Here is a 17,459-nt window from a genome sequence, read left to right as displayed (position 1 = left end):
CATGATGAGCGTGCACACGCTAGGGACACGCACACAGTGGGCATGCACAAAATGAGCACACACACTCAATGACTAGGCACACAATGAACATACAACAAACACTCGCAATAAAGGCGCACGTGTAATGAACACACGTGTAATGAGAACACAGTGAAGAGGCACACGTAATGCGAATGTGCAAGGGCCACGTGGAACTGAGTAAGCTGCACACACAGGTGTACCTGCCCCCTCCCCCATCAGGAGACAGAGGGCAGGTGGCAGAGCACGCAGGTATGTGAACAGCGGTGGGCGCTGACTCTGGCCTGGGTATCCCTGAGCCCACCAGCATTTGGGCCTCGGGCCTGGAGGCACCTCTGTGTCCTGTGGCCTGCACCCCACCCCAGCCCAAGTCCTGAGATGCTATCACCTGCTCCACCCTCAGAGTGGCCCTTAGATATCATCTGTCAGTGACTCGCCAAAGGTCACATAACCCTTCAGGTCCTTCAGTGTCCCAGAATACTAGGGGCTTTTTACCCTCCTTCAAGTGACCAGCATCGCGAACGCCTGTGGAGTTTGGGGCCTAGTTAAACAGACACAGGATCCTCGGGCAGGACCATAGCACCCTGGGCTCTCACTGCTCTGGGTGAGTATACAGCCCCCTCATCTCTAACCCTCCCAGAATGAGGCTGGGCAGGGCAAGGACCCCTCTCCCCAATCAGCAGGCCCAGGAACCCCACAGGAGCTGGGCTCTTGGCCGACCCCCACCCAGTGTGCATTCCGAGGCTAGCACAAAGCTGGTCTCAATGAATGGGGATTCCTAACTCATTCAAGCTGTGCTGGAAAAATGAGGCCACACCTCCAGCAAGTGGGTCAGCTGCTGAGGACAGCACAGACCCTCCATCCCAGGGGCCGGGAAGCAGGAGAGAGAGCCGATGGAGAAAGATAGGACACCGGTCCCTTCCTCTGCAATCGGCTTTTCTGGTCTTCAACCTGGCCAACCGCCCCAGACCCCTCGTCTCAAGTCTCCGTGGAAGGCAAAGGCCTCAGACTCCAAAAGGCAGAATGAATGTGGATTGGGCATGTGCCCTGGCCTGGCACATTAAACATTATCTGGTGTAAGTCTCATCAAAATGACTCTTTGGGAAGAAATTACTGGGCCAACATCACAGATGAAGAAACAGATGTCTGAGCTTGCGTAACTCACCAGCTGATGGCCTGTTGGACACCACACCCGCTCTTTGCTCAGCCCGGGCACACATGTGCATATCAGTGCTCACACTGCAGAACCCTCCCACCAGCCCTGCGCTGGGCCCAGCCCTTCACCTGCACCCTCCTGAAGTCCTCACTCTAACTCGATGAGGCAAAACTAGTACCATTCCCATGTGACAGAGAAGGAACCAGACATGGGGGCAGGAACGAGTGGCTACAGCCTCACAACTCACTGATGGCAGAGCCCAGACCCCCGCCTGAGTGGAACTCAGACTCCAGCTCTCACCCTCACCCTTTAGACCACCCCCTCCAGGAGCACTGAAAGCGGGGCCAGTTCTCAGGGATCAGAGAGGAATCTGCTCAGACTCCACAAGGGTCACAGCTCCGGTACGAGAACCTTTCTAGCTGGGGCCCATGCCTGCAAGCTCCGAGAAAAGTCACCAGCCCAGACCCGAGGCTGCAGGCCCACCCGTGGGTTGTTTGTTCGCCTGTCCACTGGACCAATGGTCAAGACCAAAACATTAGCTTTCGCATATAAATCTGTTTCAGACTTAACGCCCATCACTAAGCATCCTATGTGGCATGAACCAGCTGGCGCTGGGCAGCAGCTGGCCCTGTGGACAGGCTCTGTGGCCTTCATTCAGGAGCCTGTCTGGCCTCCTGAGGGGCAGAGGACAGGTTGTGCACCCCTTGGACTCCAGAGAAGACCGCAAAGCCAGGACCGCGGCCTCAGCCGCTTGCAAGCTGCGAGGTCCTGAAGGGCCGTTAGGATCACCCAGTCCACCTCCCTTCCACTCACTGTCCCATTCCCACTCTCGTCACTCTCAGGCCTGGCTGGGATGAAGCACTTTCTGTGTGAGTGGTAAAACAGACACAGCATAAAATTCATCCTCAACCATTTTTAGGTAAGCTGAACTCTGTCCCCAGCAAGCAACTCCCACTTCTCTCCTCCCCTAGCCCCCGGCAACCGCCATTCTTCCTTCTCCCTCCGCGAGTACCGAGTACCGGGCAGAAGGGGAACCACGCACTGTGTCCTGCGGCTGGCTTGTTTCACTCAGCATAATGAAAGTGTTGCTATGGATGGGAGTGCCTGCTCTCCGTGCTTCTGGGTATATCCCTACTGGCGGATGGCCTCTGTCCTTCAGGTTTGTCTGTTCTTCTCTATTTCTTATCATTAGATCTACATGAGACAGATTAACAAAAGAGCCAAATTTAATTGAATATGTACGTCTGGGAGCCCCACATACAGAGAGACTCAAAGGCCCCAATACATCAGAGGTGAAGAGACAGACAGATAAGGTGCACACGACATTCTGAGCTGAGCATGAGATAAGGCACATTGGTGCTTCAGAGCAGAGGAAGGTCATTGGAACACGATTAAGAAGAGCAAATGTACAACAGCCAGGAGTTTGCCGTGCCCTATAGATAGGTCATAAAAAGTTATTTCTAGCAATAACTTTTTTTTTTAAGAATTTTACTTATTGATTTTAGAGAGAGCCGAGAGAGGGAGTAAGGGGGGAAGTGGGAAACATCAACTCGTAGTTACTTCTCATAGGTGCCTTGATCAGGCAAGCCCAGGGTTTCAAACCAGCGACCTCAGCATTCCAGGTCAATGCTTTACCCACTGCGCTACCACAGGTCCGGCTGTAATAACGCTTATTATGGGTAAAGCCCATAACTTAAATTCTTTAAGGGAGGCCCTGGCCGGTTGGCTCAGCGGTAGAGCGTCGGCCTAGCGTGCGGAGGACCCGGGTTCGATTCCCGGCCAGGGCACACAGGAGAAGCGCACATTTGCTTCTCCACCCCTCCGCCGCGCTTTCCTCTCTGTCTCTCTCTTCCCCTCCCGCAGCCGAGGCTCCATTGGAGCAAAGATGGCCCGGGCGCTGGGGATGGCTCTGTGGCCTCTGCCTCAGGCGCTAGAGTGGCTCTGGTCGCAACACGGCGACGCCCAGGATGGGCAGAGCATCGCCCCCTGGTGGGCGTGCCGGGTGGATCCCGGTCGGGCGCATGCGGGAGTCTGTCTGACTGTCTCTCCCTGTTTCCAGCTTCAGAAAGATGAAAAAAAAAAAAAAATTCTTTAAGGGAAGGGAGAGGTAGAAGTTTCTTGTGAGCTTGCTCGGTCTTGATTGCCTTTAGCTCAAAATAATCGCCTACCACAAAGGCACATTTTAGGGTGACACTCTGAACTCCTACACTGGATCTTGTGGTCATTCTATGCTTACCTTTTTGAGGAACCCATGAAGTATTCCTGACAATAGACTCCCAGGCTGTACCCCAACCTTCTATGATCAAAACCCTGGAATGGGCCCTGGCCGGTTGGCTCAGCGGTAGAGCGTCGGCCTGGCGTGTGGGGGACCTGGGTTCTATTCCCGGCCAGGGCACATAGGAGAAGCGCTCATTTGCTTCTCCATACCCCCTCCTTCCTCTCTGTCTCTCTCTTCCCCTCCCGCAGCCAAGGCTCCATTGGAGCAAAGATGGCCCGGGCGCTGGGGATGGCTCCTTGGCCTCTGCCCCAGGCGCTAGAGTGGCTCTGGTCGCGGCAGAGCGACACCCCGGAGGGGCAGAGCATCGCCCCCTGGTGGGCAGAGTGTCATCCCCTGGTGGGCGTGCCGGGTGGATCCCGGTCAGGCGCATGTGGGAGTCCGTCTGACTGTCTCTCCCTGTTTCCAGCTTCAGAAAAATACAAAAAACAAAACAAACAAAAAAAAAAACCCTGGAATGTGACATCTTCAAAGGTTCCCCAGTTAATTCTCAGGTAGCCAGTCATCTTATTTTACACACACACACACACACACACACACACACACACACACGTGTGTGTGTGCATATTTTTTATAAGTTCATTTATTCATTAAGAAGATTAACACAGATTCATTAATGCATTCAACCAGTATGTGTTGAGCATCTACTAAATGCTGAGCACAATGCAGGTGCCAGGGACATGGTGATGGGCAAGATGGACAGGTGTCACCCACTTGGAACCTCCCCCTCTTGGGGACCCAATCTAGCAGGAAAGACAGACATCGAAGGCTTTATTTCAGTGATTCTCAACTACTCTCAACAAGGTGCCCCCTTAAAAGGCCACGGGGGTCCTGCATGGCCTCCCCACTCACAGCTGGCCTCCAGTTCCTCTGTAAGTCCCATGGAATATACCCGGCCCCTCCGTAACTCAGGTGGGCCGGGGCAAGGCTCTGCGTCTTAACAACAAACAAAACCTGCCTCAGAGAGGTCAACACTTCCAGACAAATATTTGGCTCTTAAGTAGGCTGGTAGGTTATTAAACTGCATATTTCACGACAGAAGTGTTGATACTGTTTATTATTTCAGTTGGACTGGATTGCTTCCTAGTATGCTGAGGTGGCCAGGCCCACCATGTGTCTGCAGAAATTCCTTTCCCACCCTGGCCCTGTGGCCCCAGCTGCACAAGCCCACCTCCCCACGTGGGAGGGCTGTCAGGCCCACGGGGGCTAGAGCCATGCCCTCCCACCTGCTCAGGGCCCAGCCAGGCCCCAGCAGCCAGGATGGCCATCACCCGCAGGTCAGCCCACTTTCCTTGGCCAAGCTTGACACCCTGCACCTTCATCATCTCCGCAAGGTCCATTTCCTTCCCTGCAGCTGCTCTTAGGGCCTTTGCACTTGCTCTCAGTGAACTAGGCAGCTGCTCTCCCAGAGCTTGCACGTTCAGACCAGTAGCCCCTGGGTGGTGCCAGGTGTAACCAGAGGCAGCACGAAGGGGACCACGAAAACAACCACCCTTCCTCTAAAACAGTGCAGGGTGCTACTGCTTAGTTAAAGGCACAAGGACACAGGGTGGAGAGTGGCACAGGCCACCGCAGCCCCAGGATTCCGAGGAGGGCCCCTATCTCCTGTCATCTCATGCAATGGCCTGTAGGTCGCAAGAGACCAGAAGGCTTGGAAAGGTCAGCACTGTGTTAACGTTGAGGGAGCAAATCACGTTGCTGGGTGGGTCTTCAGACGACACATGTGGGGAGGTGGGGGAGCCATAAAGCTGCGCTCGGCACACTCTGATCAAGGTCTGGGAGGTTCTCAAGTATCCTAGTGACCGTACGTGGGAAGGCTCGCTCTGTGTTCCCAGCCACAGGAAGCTGATGACTCACCCACTCTCAGCCGGTCGAATGGCAGGTAGGGTTACAATTTTGCCTGTGACGTCTGTGCAGCTAAAGAATCTGTTCAATTCCTTTCTGCCCAGGTGCGCTTTCAAGACTCAGTTTCCACAGCGCTGCCAGCAGGGCTAGTTTCCCAGAAAATCACACCGTGGGGAGGCCGTGGGTGTTCTCAGAGGCCGCGGGCACAGCGGAGGAGGCTGGTTTTGTGGCTGAGGGGTGGCTCCCGTGTCTGCTGCCTCTCCCCCTGCCCTCCCCACCACTGACATTTCTGTCACCACCACCGGGACTCCACCACCTGCCCCACCACCAGAGTGGCGCCTCGCAGCTGAAGCTAATGAGGGAGGCCTGCGACACTCACCAGTTCAAAGTCTCTTGTCATTCAACCCTAAACAAGGCAAGATCCTCATTGTACGGCCCGCGTGGGGTCTGCGTCACTGAGTGATTCAGGCCTTTTCAACAGGGACATGATTCCGGCCAAGTGTACTTGAGGTGACCTCAGCCTGCGGGGGACTTTGTCCAACGCAACGCACTTGGCAACCGCTGTGAAAGGGAGACAGGCCACTTGGGGAGCAGGAGAGAGCTCCAGCCCTCTGTCCTGTTTTCCCATCTGGGGTTCAGGCAGGTTGTGCCAGCTCAGGGCAACAGACCCCCCCCCCCGCCCCCCACACACACACTTTTTCTTCAAAGGACTTTTTCTTGGAGATCCTGGAAGGTGAGATAGAGAATAAGAGAGCCTATTGGGTGGGTGGCATGGGGGGTGGAGCCTGCAAACAGAGCCAGGGGTCTCCTCCTATCTCTGTGGGTCTCACTTTCCGGAAGTAGCCAGCACTTGCTGGGTCTCTGTCTCAGGGCCACCTCCTCTGTGAAGTTTCCTGGGTGTCCCCCGGAATCAAGGTGACTCTTCCATAGTCCGCCCTCCCCAAGCCCTGCTCTCGGGTCCTCAGGTCCTGCCCTGTCCCAAAGTGCTTGAGCTGGGGGTCAGGATCTGGTGGTGCCAGCTCGGGGGCCCCCATGACCACCCTGTGATTGGATATTTAGAAGATGTAACACGAGGGATGGCAAAGCACCCCTGGCCCAGATCGCCTGAGGTGGGGACTGTCCCTCACGCTGGGTCGCCTGAGTCCATGGTTCCTCAGGGCGGGAAGCTTCAGGCTGCCCTCGTCTTTGTGTCCAGCACCTTCCTAGCTGGGCACAGGGCCACAGGGGTGGGTAAGAGAGGGGAGGAGGAGTCTGGGGGGGCACAGAGCCTCTTCCTACCCCAAAGTGCTCTCCACAGCCTGACACCACCACCAGCTTCATCACGCGGTGGGCACTGGTCCTTCTTCCCACTCCTGAGACCAGGGGAAGCAGCCCCCGTCTCCGTCAGTGGCTGACACTCCAGTGCTGGCCCAGCCTGGTCGGGTGCAACCCGCCCCACCTCAGGGAAGCCAGGGGAAGAAGACGGGCTGCCCTGGGAGCCGAACTCAGCTGCTCATCAGAGGCTCCTGTTGTTCCCGGGCCCGGCAGGGGTGGGCAGAGACCGCAGTGGGCAACTGGCAGCAGCCTCAGCACGCCCAGGCCTTGAGGCCGGCTCCACCCAGCAGACCGGACATGGGGGTGCAAAGACAGGCAGTTATCCTGCCCCCAGAACATTTCCCTGGGCTGCAGCTGTCAGCTTCAAGAACCTGAAACCTCCAGAATGTTCTTCAAAGGAGCTGCAGCGTTGAAGTGGTGTGAGGCGTGGGGGCAGCACGGGCCTGCGGGGCCTGTGGCCTGTGGGCAGGTCCCAGCACCTCCGGGCCCCGCCTCAGGGCCACACCGCAGTCGGGCTTCCAGAGCAGAGAAACCTCAGCCACACCAGAAGGATCCCACACCTCAATTAGGAAAACCCAAACCAACACCAGGCCGGTAGCTGGTTGCCACGGGGATGAGGAGACACAGCCCCTCCCCAGCACACCGAGCCTGAGAGAAGGCAGGCCTCTGGTGTGGCTTTGTGGGGGTGGGCGAAGGGGGGGACAATCCCTCCCAGGAAACCCTTGCTGCCAAGGGCAGCAGTATGGCTGGGCCACCTTGACCAAAGGTTGTCGCCCTTGAGTGACAGCTGCAGTTTACCAGGAGTTCTAATATGCACTGCCCTGGGGCCTCTTCACCACAATGTCAGTAGGCATCGCTGCATGTTCTGAGCCCCGTCACACACCCATTGTGTGGCCTTGCTTAGTCACGCAGTGTTTTTTCCTGCAAAGGTGCTGCTACCCAAATTGTACTGCTGGGTAAAGAATTAGAGCCAACTGTGCAGGTACCTAGCATAGAGTAGGAGGCTCACAAAATGTAGCCATTATCACTACTACCACCATCACACACCCCCACTACGACCATCCCTGACACCATCATCACTTAATATCACCATCATCTCACCATGCATCACCATTCCCACCACTGCCACCACCATCACCATCACTACCATCACTACCAACATCATCATCACCAGTATCATCAGCATCACCACCACCATCACCATTGTCACCAACACCACCATCATCAATATCACCACCATCATCACAGGCATCACCACCATCACCAACATCACCATCTTCACCACCATCATCATCACCACCATCACCATCTTCATCACCATCATCATCACCACCATACCACCAACATCACTGGCATCACCATCAACACCACCATCATCACCACAAGCATCAGCATTGTCACCACCAACACCACCATCAACATCACCAGCATCACCATCAATATCACCAGTATCACCAGCATCACCACCAACATCACCATTGTCACGAACACCACCATCATCAATATCACCACCATCATCACAGGCATCACCACCATCACCAACATCACCATCACCATCAATATCACCATCACCACCACCATCAACATCACCAGCATTACCACTATCATTACCATCAAACCAGCATCATCGCCACCACCATCAGCATCACCCCATCAGAACTTTTGTAGATGAGAGAACTGAGGACACAGAGCTGGCAAAGGACGGACAGCAGGTCTCAAGCCTGGCTCCTCTGACTCCAGGTTCAGCAGTTCTCTCCCTCAACACACACGCACGCATTAGTTTCCCATCAGCGTGATGTCAGCACCCTTCCCAGCGTCTGGAGGAACCACAGGGAAGTCATGCAGGAGGCTACATGATTGGGTCCTTGTTCTATGTCTGACCTCACCTGCTACCATCTCACTCACTTTTTGCTCCCTCCACTCCAGCTGCCACTCTCCTCCCAGATCCCCCAAACACCCTGGTCACCCTCCTCCCTGAGGACCTTGGCACCAGCTTGGGAGTTGGCAACATTTTCTATAAAGGGCCAGATGAAGTCCCTGGGTCACAAACAATATGTGAACAAATGAAGGTGGCTATATTTTAATAAAACCTTATTACCAAAGCAGGCAGCAGGCTGTCGGCCCCAGGGATCTGGGCCAGGGCTCACAGTTGGCCCGCGGTTATCTGTTCTCCTTGCCGGAAACTTTTTCTTCCTCTGTGGGAGTCAACATGTCCAGGACCAGCACCTTTAGGCTTTGCACAAATACCGCTTTCTCCATGAAGTGACCCTGACCACCTTTTTTGGCCTAATAAATAATTTGTTGACGTTAAAGCCATAGAACATCAAATCAACTACTTAAACAATTCAGTGGCACTTAGCACATTCACAGTGGGCTCCTACCATCTCTACCTAGGAAGTTCCAAGGCATTTCCATCCCTCCAGAGTAATACTTGCTAATCCCTGTTATTAACGCTACAATATGCATCCGCCCACTGCCCCACCTCTCCTGACCCCTCAGCCTTTTTACTTTTCATTTCTAATTTCTACTGCACCTATTCTCCTGTAACATTCTATAATACATGGCTCATGGACACTGGTCACTGCTCACTGCCCGTTTCCGCGCCTCCTTCCCTAAGAGTATAGGCCTCCCGAGGGCAGGGCTCTTGGTTTTCTTCCCTGTTGTCTCCCAAGCACCCAGCAGAGTGCTTGGCACATAGTAAATGCTCAATAAATTGTTGATGACTAGACAGATAGGCAGATGGAGAGGCAGGACCAGAAGGGAAAGGTGGTTCCTAAATAAATTCTAAAACAAGCAAACAACACATCACACACCATAATCTTTTCTGAGCCTGTTTCTTCCTAAAAATGGGGCCGGAGCTGCCTTCCCCAGGAGCACACGGCCTTTGCAGTGCTTCCCCTCAGGGATGTCTCCTCCCATCTCGCTGTGGGTTATCCCAACCCTGGACCAAGGGCCCCTTCTCCAGGACAGCATGGAGAAAGCTCTCCTCAGGTGGGCAGGGTTGGGCTTCTGACTCCTCTGTCCATGAGCTGAGCGACCATTGGCCACCTCCCCAACCTCTCTGAACCTTGATTACCTAACTGCTATAAGAACCAAATGCCCTGCCTGACCAGGTGGTGGTGCAGTGGATAGAGCGTCAGACTGGGATGTGGAGGATCCAGGTTTGAAACCCCGAGGTCACTGCCTTGAGCATGGGCTCATCCGGCTTGAGTGTGGGCTCACCAGCTTGAGCGTGGGATCATAGACATGACCCCGTGGTTGCTGGCTTAAGCCCAAAGGTCACTGGCTTGAAGCCCAAGGTCGCTGGCTTGAGCCCAAGGTCGCTGGCTTGAGTAAGGGGTCACTCGTCTGCTATAGCCCCACCACCAGTCAAGGCACATATGAGAAAGCAGTCAGTGAACCACAAAAGAATTGATACTTCTCATCTCTCTCCATTCCTGTCTGTCCCTGTCTGTCCCTCTCTCTGACTCTCTGTCTCTGTCACTCACACACACACACACACACACACACACACACACACACACACAAAAGGAACCAAATGCCCTTAGTAATAGTCACACAGAGCTCACTTCAAGCCCCAGCACTGCGCGGCCAGGAACTGGGCGGGCGCGAAGCTGACACGCATGTCATCCTCTAGCCCCCCACCTGGTCCCCCAGCCCCTCCCTGTGGCTCCCTCTCTCCTCCATTCCCCCGTGTCTCTTAGGAGTTTAAAGAACATTTCCTTCACGAGAAAGCAGACCCCTGTTCTCCTCTTGCAAACACTAATGACCTTCTTAAAAATGTCCTTTCTAAGGAAAATCATTTTTCAAATGTATTTTTGGGCTTTACTACGCTTTGCCCACACCGGTTTTCACAGTTGAGAAAGTCTGGCCACAAAAATTAACTTTTCACTGCAAAAGTAATGTCCTTCTCTCGGCAAAGCCCAAATTTGGTCACTTTTGTCTCCGCCGTGTTTTCTCTGGGTTAAAAAAGAAGGGAAAATGGGGAGGGGTAAAAGGGAGGTGAGTCGACCCCTGAGAAAAGCCACTGGCAGTTGTAACAGACCCTGCAGCACAACTGTGGCTGTTTTGTTGGAGAAATAAACAGGACTATTTGCTCATGAAAAAAAAATGCCCCAATTTTTCATAGGATATTCATAAAAATATTTGCATTTCCCTGTGAGTAATAATTACTTCTGCTGTCCTCAGAATTTTTGCATCACCTACTTAAAAGAAGCTGAACAGACTCTTTTGAAATCCTTCCCAGTCAAAGCCGCCCAGGGACCTGGGATGTTCTGCTGGTGACATGACTTGTGCTCACAGAGGAATGCGGCGGTCTGAGGCGCAGGGCGGTCAGGGAGAGCCAGGCCCGGCCGGCGCACTTCAGCTCCCTTGTCCTGCAGTCAGACACAACAGCCAAGTGCATTTATTTGCAAGTGAAGCCACACGCCCAGAGAGGCCAAGTATCTGGCCCAGGGTCACACAGCCACGAAGAGGCTAAGCTGGGATTTGAACCTAAGAATAGTTGATTCTTAACTCTCATCAACGAGCCTGACATGGAGTTGGCTCAAGGGACGGACGAGAACGGGGCCCTGACAAAGTTCTCCCAAAGTTTGAAGCCATGGAAGCCCAAAGCCAGCACAACACAGAGGCACCTATGGAGAAGTGAGGTCTCCCAAACCGGGGTCCAAGGGAGAGTTCTTGATTGCCACCTACCTTCACCCAAAACACACTTCTCCCCTCTCAGTAAGTGGCGCTAGCACTCACCCAACCACATGGCCAAAACCTGAGCTGTCATCCTGATGCTGTCCTTCCCAGGGTCTCTGTGCAAACAGCCAGCAAGATGGCCCCAGCTGACTCTGGCCTCCTCGTAGTGACAGCCTGTGTAGTCCCCTCCCACACGGAACCTGTGTAGCCAGCGGGCTGTGCAGAAATGATGAAGTTTGACTCCAAGGCTAGGTGACCAAAGGCCCTGCTCTGTCTTGGGTCACTTGCTCTGAAGGAAGCCAGCTGCCATGCTGGGAGGACACTCAAGCAGCCCTACAGAGGGGCCTGCGTGGGCATCAGCGGAGACCTGCTGCAAACAGCCAGCATTAATTTGCCAGCCCTGGGAGGGAGCTGCCCTGGAAATAGATCCTTCCGCCCCACTCAGGCCTTCGGATGATGGCAGCTCCCGCCAACATCGTGACAGCAACCGCATGACAGACCCTGAGCCAGGACCACCCGGCTAGGCCACTCCTGAACTCCTGAGCCACAAAGTCCATGAGGTAACAAATGCTTATTCTTGTCCTAAGCTGCTGAGTTTAGAGTAATTCGTTACACAGCAACAGCTAACTAATGCAGTCTTCCACCTGCAACATCCACCAGGTCCTCCAGATGCTATTTCCAAATGACATACTCACACTGCCACCTCCCTTCCCCTCCACAGCCGCTGTCTTGGTTCAGGCCACCATCACATTTCCCAGGACGATCACAGCAGCCTCCTGACTGGCCTCCTTGCCTCCATCTGTTCCTATGCAACTGTCCATTGCAGCCTGTGGCATTCCATAAAAGCAAACCATTTCTAGTCTCTCCAAGGGTTCCCATTGGCCCTCGGGACAAAGCCTGGGCTCTTCGCCACGACCTACCAGGCCCTGTAGGCCGCTGCCCACCTGCCTCCCTCCCTGACCTCTCTCCTGGTTCACTCTCCGCACCAGCCGCACCGGGCTGCCTTTTGCTCCCCAGATACACCAGTTCTGCCCCATTCTGGGCCTGTGAATTGGCTGTTTCTGCCTGAAACGTGCTTCCCATGACTCTTCTTCTGTTTCCCAGCTGAGGAGTTACCTCCTCAGAGAGGCCTTCCCTGATTACCTTGTCTAGTGGCTACGCTCCATCATTTCATCTTGTTTATTCTCTGTATAAACTGTAACGACAGAAATTACTTTATTCATTCATTGTTTAAGCTTCTATACGATCTATCATCCTACTCCTCTCCACCACTTGGAAGGTTACTGCCTGAATGCCGGCACCATGACTGCACTGGTACTTGGCACCAAGCAGGTATGCAATAAAATGTTGGTAAATGAATGAATGAGAGTTTAATTAACACCCCCCATCTTAATGTGACCCCAGAAAAATCTCCTATCATTTCAGAGCTCACACTTTCCATTGAGGAACCCCTTAACTAACTTCCTGTGTGATTCTGGGAGTCCCTTCTCCTCTCAGGGCCTCAGTTTCCCCAGGTGAGAAGCTGGGCTGATGAGTTCCCAGGTTCGGTGGGTCCTTGTGATGGGCCCATGGGCAGTTTAGCCATATTCTGAGGAAGGTAAAAAAACCCGCTCTTTGCGTCTCTGGATGGAACAGAGGGCTTCACTCCAGGTTCTTCAGAGCTGGCATTTTGTCCTTAAAGACCAGCTCGATCTCCAACTCACAGCTCTGTGGGAAGAACTGCTTTTTCTCAGGCTGTTTAAATCCCCGACCCAGTAAAGCCCTTGGATTACTTCTACCACGAGCACCTCTGGTCCCTGACAATAGAAAGGACACCTGTGTTCTCAGCAAGGCCCCAAGGGGCAGCCCACCCCCTGCTATCTCAGACATGGCCGTGACCATGCCTGTTCGGGCCACAGAGAGGTGCTAGGCACACCGTGCAGACCCACCACAGGTGGTCGTTCACAGGGGACCAACGATGGTAGAGTGTCCACGGGGGACTTACAGAGTCAGGGCCGACCCTGGGGACCCAGGGCCCCCAGGACCTCTCACCCTCTGTACGCCCTCCTAATTCCCATTACACAGCACAGGAACGGGCAAGGCAGTCGGGCGTACACAGCCTCTCTCTAAGATGCATCTTCAACTGTAAAACAGCCAAGGAAGGCTCTGTTTGGCAGCTGCGATTTCCACTCCTTGGAATTCAGAATCAGGTCTGAACCCAGAAAGGAGAGCTGGCCCAAGGGGGACCGGGGCCGAGAACACAGTTGTGGTCGCTTCCTGTTGATGCTATAACAAATCACACCCATTTAATGCTCAGAATAACATGACTTCACTATCTCGGCGTCCTGGAAGGAAGAAGCCTGGACTCGGACTCGCTGGGCTGTAATCAAGGTGTGGGCAGGGCTGGGTCCCTCTGCAGGCTCCCGGGGGAACTGCTCACCGGCTGTTCCCAGTGTCCGCAGGTTGCACATCCCTGGGCTAGTGACTCGTCCCCTCTGTCTTCAAAGCCAGCAGTCACTGGCCCAGGCTCCCTCCAGGTGCGCCACTCGCCTCCGTGTCTGCCGTCCAATCTCCCTCTGCCGTGCTCTTACAAGGACCTATGGTTATAGCGGGCCCAACTGGAACATCTGGATCCCCTCCCCATCTCAAGACCCTGCACTGAGTCACATCTGAAGAGCCCCTTTATACCACGCAGGTAACATGTGCCCAAGTTGTAGGGATTTGGATGTCAATGTCTTTGGGGGCGGTGTTATTCAGCCTACCACAAGGGTGATCAAGACCACACATCCCAGGGACATATCCCAGTCGTGTCACTGACTAGCTTCAGCTGACCCATTGGCAACCTCACAGACGTAGGAGTCATGAGCTAATGCACATGGAGCAGCTAGCACACTGAAGAGAGCTCAGAGCAGTAGGGACGTCATTATCCTCTCCGCTCTGTCAGAGTCACTGGTGTCACCCAGTTCTGTCCCTCACTGAACCGTGTCTCCTGTGACCTCTGCTGGGGACACAGAGGCCCCACGAGGAGAATGAGTCACACAGCATTTTTCACGTAGTCCCCAGCCCCCTCTAACCAGCCCCAGTCTCGGGGATCTGACGGGCCCAGCGTGCTGCTCTGCATCCAGTAGATGCTGGAGGTCAGTGCAGCCAGCAAGTCACACGGGGGAGGGGGGTGAGTGCAGAACGCCCGCAGGAAGCACCTGCAGGTGCAGCCGCCCCTGGCCAGCATCTCACCCCCGCGTTCCCACCCCTCCCACCAGGCTCGGGGGGCCAGAGTCAGACACTACGCATCTCTCCCCAGGAGAGGTCAGCAGAACTAATCTTGGCTAGGGACACAGAGACCGATGTTCAGGGTCAAGAGCAAGTGCTCTGGTCTGCAAACAGAAGCCAGGCCCCTCGCTTCCGAGTGACCTCAAGTAAGACACCTCTCCTCTTCGGGCCTCCATTTTCACATTAGAAATGTGAGTTCCTGGGCCAGATCAGTGGCTCCCAACCTGCAGTCCATGCTCCCAGGTTCAGGAGCCCCTGACCAAGTTTCAGGGAGTTACTGAAAGAGTCGCACATGGACACAGCTGAAACACATGCCCGGCCTGCTGGTCCGGGCGTCCAAGTTCATCGGAGTGTGCGGCTGAGGCTAAGCAGGCCCACTCAGGGGTGTCTGGGATTAACAGAGTGGGGGAAACAGTGACTCGTCTCACAAAGGTGGCCTGTTCAGCGGGCAAATTCCTCCACAAGGGGACAGGAATCTCCATGGCTCTTTGGCAAAGCTCAGCTAGGCTCTGAAGCTTCTAGCCAAAGAAGGCTGACTCACCCTGAACATTCTTGCCTCCCACAAATCCGGTCTAGGCAGGCATTGCCCCCGGCAGTTCAATCTCCCCTGCCATCACACTATCCTTCAGCTGACACCCAGGATGCCTAGAAGGCCGTCCCAAACTCAGTAAAGGGCATTTCCCATAGTTTCAGAGGTAGCTGAGAGCAGGCTTTCAAACAGAGAGGTGCCCAAAGTGGGGTGGCCTCCAGCGCAAAAGCCAGGCCTTCACTTACTTTCTCGCTGAAAAAGTTATTTCCTGCTCCAGGACCTTTGCATATGCCATCCCCTCTGCCAGATACACACTTCTGGCATTATTTTTAAAATAAAATATTTCAAGCTTAAAGAGAATAAAAATTTAAAAAGCAAATATATACCTGCCGGTTTTGTGAAAATATTTCATTCATCCTCTTTCTGTTAAAAGGCACGTAGGGCCCTGGCCAGTTGGCTCAGCGGTAGAGCGTCGGCCTAGCGTGCGGAGGACCCGGGTTCGATTCCCGGCCAGGGCACACAGGAGAAGCGCCCATTTGCTTCTTCACCCCTCCGCCGCGCTCTCCTCTCTGTCTCTCTCTTCCCCTCCCGCAGCCAAGGCTCCATTGGAGCAAAGATGGCCCGGGCGCTGGGGATGGCTCTGTGGCCTCTGCCCCAGGCGCTAGAGTGGCTCTGGTCGCAACATGGCGACGCCCAGGATGGGCAGAGCATCGCCCCATGGTGGGCGTGCCGGGTGGATCCCGGTCGGGCGCATGCGGGAGTCTGTCTGACTGTCTCTCCCTGTTTCCAGCTTCAGAAAAATGAGAAAAAAAAAAAAAAAAGGCACATAGGTTACTGTTTCCAGATTTTTACTATCACAGACAAACTGCTCTGAATATTCTGACACACATCCCCCCCACTTCTGGCTGAGACTTCAGGTCTCTCTCAGTCAGTGTGACCTCATTCCCTGGACCCCTCTCCGTCCATCCGAGAGCTGTGTCTCCACGTCTCTCTTTCACTGCTCTCCAGCCTCTCCTTCAAAGCACATCTCATAACTTGACTGAATTCTCCTCTAAGACAAGAGAAACCACATCCCTTTTGCTCATCTGTGCGTAGTGACAAGTGCCCAGGACACTGCCTGGCACACAGCAGACCTCAGTATCTATAAATGAATGAGTGAACAGAAGCACCACCCCAGAAACTTGCTATCTATGCTCCCTTCCACCCAGGACTCAGAACCTGGCACATCAGAGCCTTGGGAGCTAAAAGGTCAGAGGTTCGAGGCCAAGTCCTCAGTGCCAAGCATAAGACACAGTTCAGACCTTCATCCGGGCTCTCCCAGGGCTCCCAGCAGACAGATCCCAGCTCCACCACAACAGGCTTAGAGAACACACTTCCCACCGCCATACCCAGCTGTAAGAAGCAGGTGCTCTAGGAACCTAGAGACCTGGGCCAGGGCTGCACCTCATCCTTCACATCTGGGAGCAGCTGGAGTGCGCCAGTCCCTACCTGCTGGCCACATCTGCCCTTGGGGTCAGACCAAGGAGCAGAGCCAGCAATGGGCCTACACTTGCTATCAATCACTTAGGATCTGCTTCCAATGCTTCAAGACAGGGGTCAGGAACCTATGGCTCGCGGGCCAGATGTGGCTCTTTTGATGGCTGCATCTGGCTTGCAAACAAATCTTTAATAAAAAAATAATAACGTTAAAAATATAAAACATTCTCATGTATTACAATCCATTCATTTCCTACTGCTCATGTTCATGGTTGCAGGTGGCTGGAGACAATCACAGCTGTCCTCTGGGACAACACCAAATTTTTATTGGATAATGCCTAACGTACACGGGTCGTTGTGAGGTCAGAAAGTAAACTTCCCTCCTTTTAATCAAGTAGTCAGCTAGCTAATTGCAGAAACCCTTTTGACGAAGAAGATGGCTAAAAGAAAAAAGATGAGGAGTATCGTACTTTTCAGCAGGAATGGACAGAGGAATTCGCCTTTGTGGAGAGAGCAGGTTCTGCAGTGTGTCTAATATGCAATAATAAAATTGCATCAATGAAATGGTCAAATATAAAGCGGCACTTCGACACACGCCATACTACATTTGCATCAAAATATCCAGTGGGGGACAGCAGGAAGAAAGCATGTCAAGAGGTACTGTGCAGAGTGCAAGCTAGTCAGCAACAACTCCGCGTTTGGACCCAACAAGGTGACTGGAATTCAGCTAGCTTTGCTGGTTCTTTAGCAATTGTGAGAAATGGAAAGCCATTCACAGATGGGGAGTATGCCAAAACATTCATGCTTGATGTTGCCAATGAACTTTTTGACGAATTTCCAGATAAAGACAAGATAGTCAAACGAATAAAAGACATGCCTCTGTCGGCAAGAACTGTTCATGATCATACCAT

The 17,459-nt window shown here is 53.7% G+C and overlaps 1 protein-coding gene across 1 annotated transcript in view; it reads right to left on the bottom strand.

Annotated features, from left to right (window-relative positions):
* GRK5 (G protein-coupled receptor kinase 5) overlaps positions 1 to 17,459 on the bottom strand; it is a 208,045-nt gene that overhangs the window by 106,254 nt on the left and 84,332 nt on the right. The gene's annotated exons all lie outside the window — the stretch shown is intronic.

The sequence above is a fragment of the Saccopteryx bilineata genome, chromosome 7, assembly GCF_036850765.1.
Source record: "Saccopteryx bilineata isolate mSacBil1 chromosome 7, mSacBil1_pri_phased_curated, whole genome shotgun sequence".
NCBI lineage: Eukaryota > Metazoa > Chordata > Mammalia > Chiroptera > Emballonuridae > Saccopteryx > Saccopteryx bilineata.
This window is presented reverse-complemented; position numbering and strand designations above follow the sequence as displayed.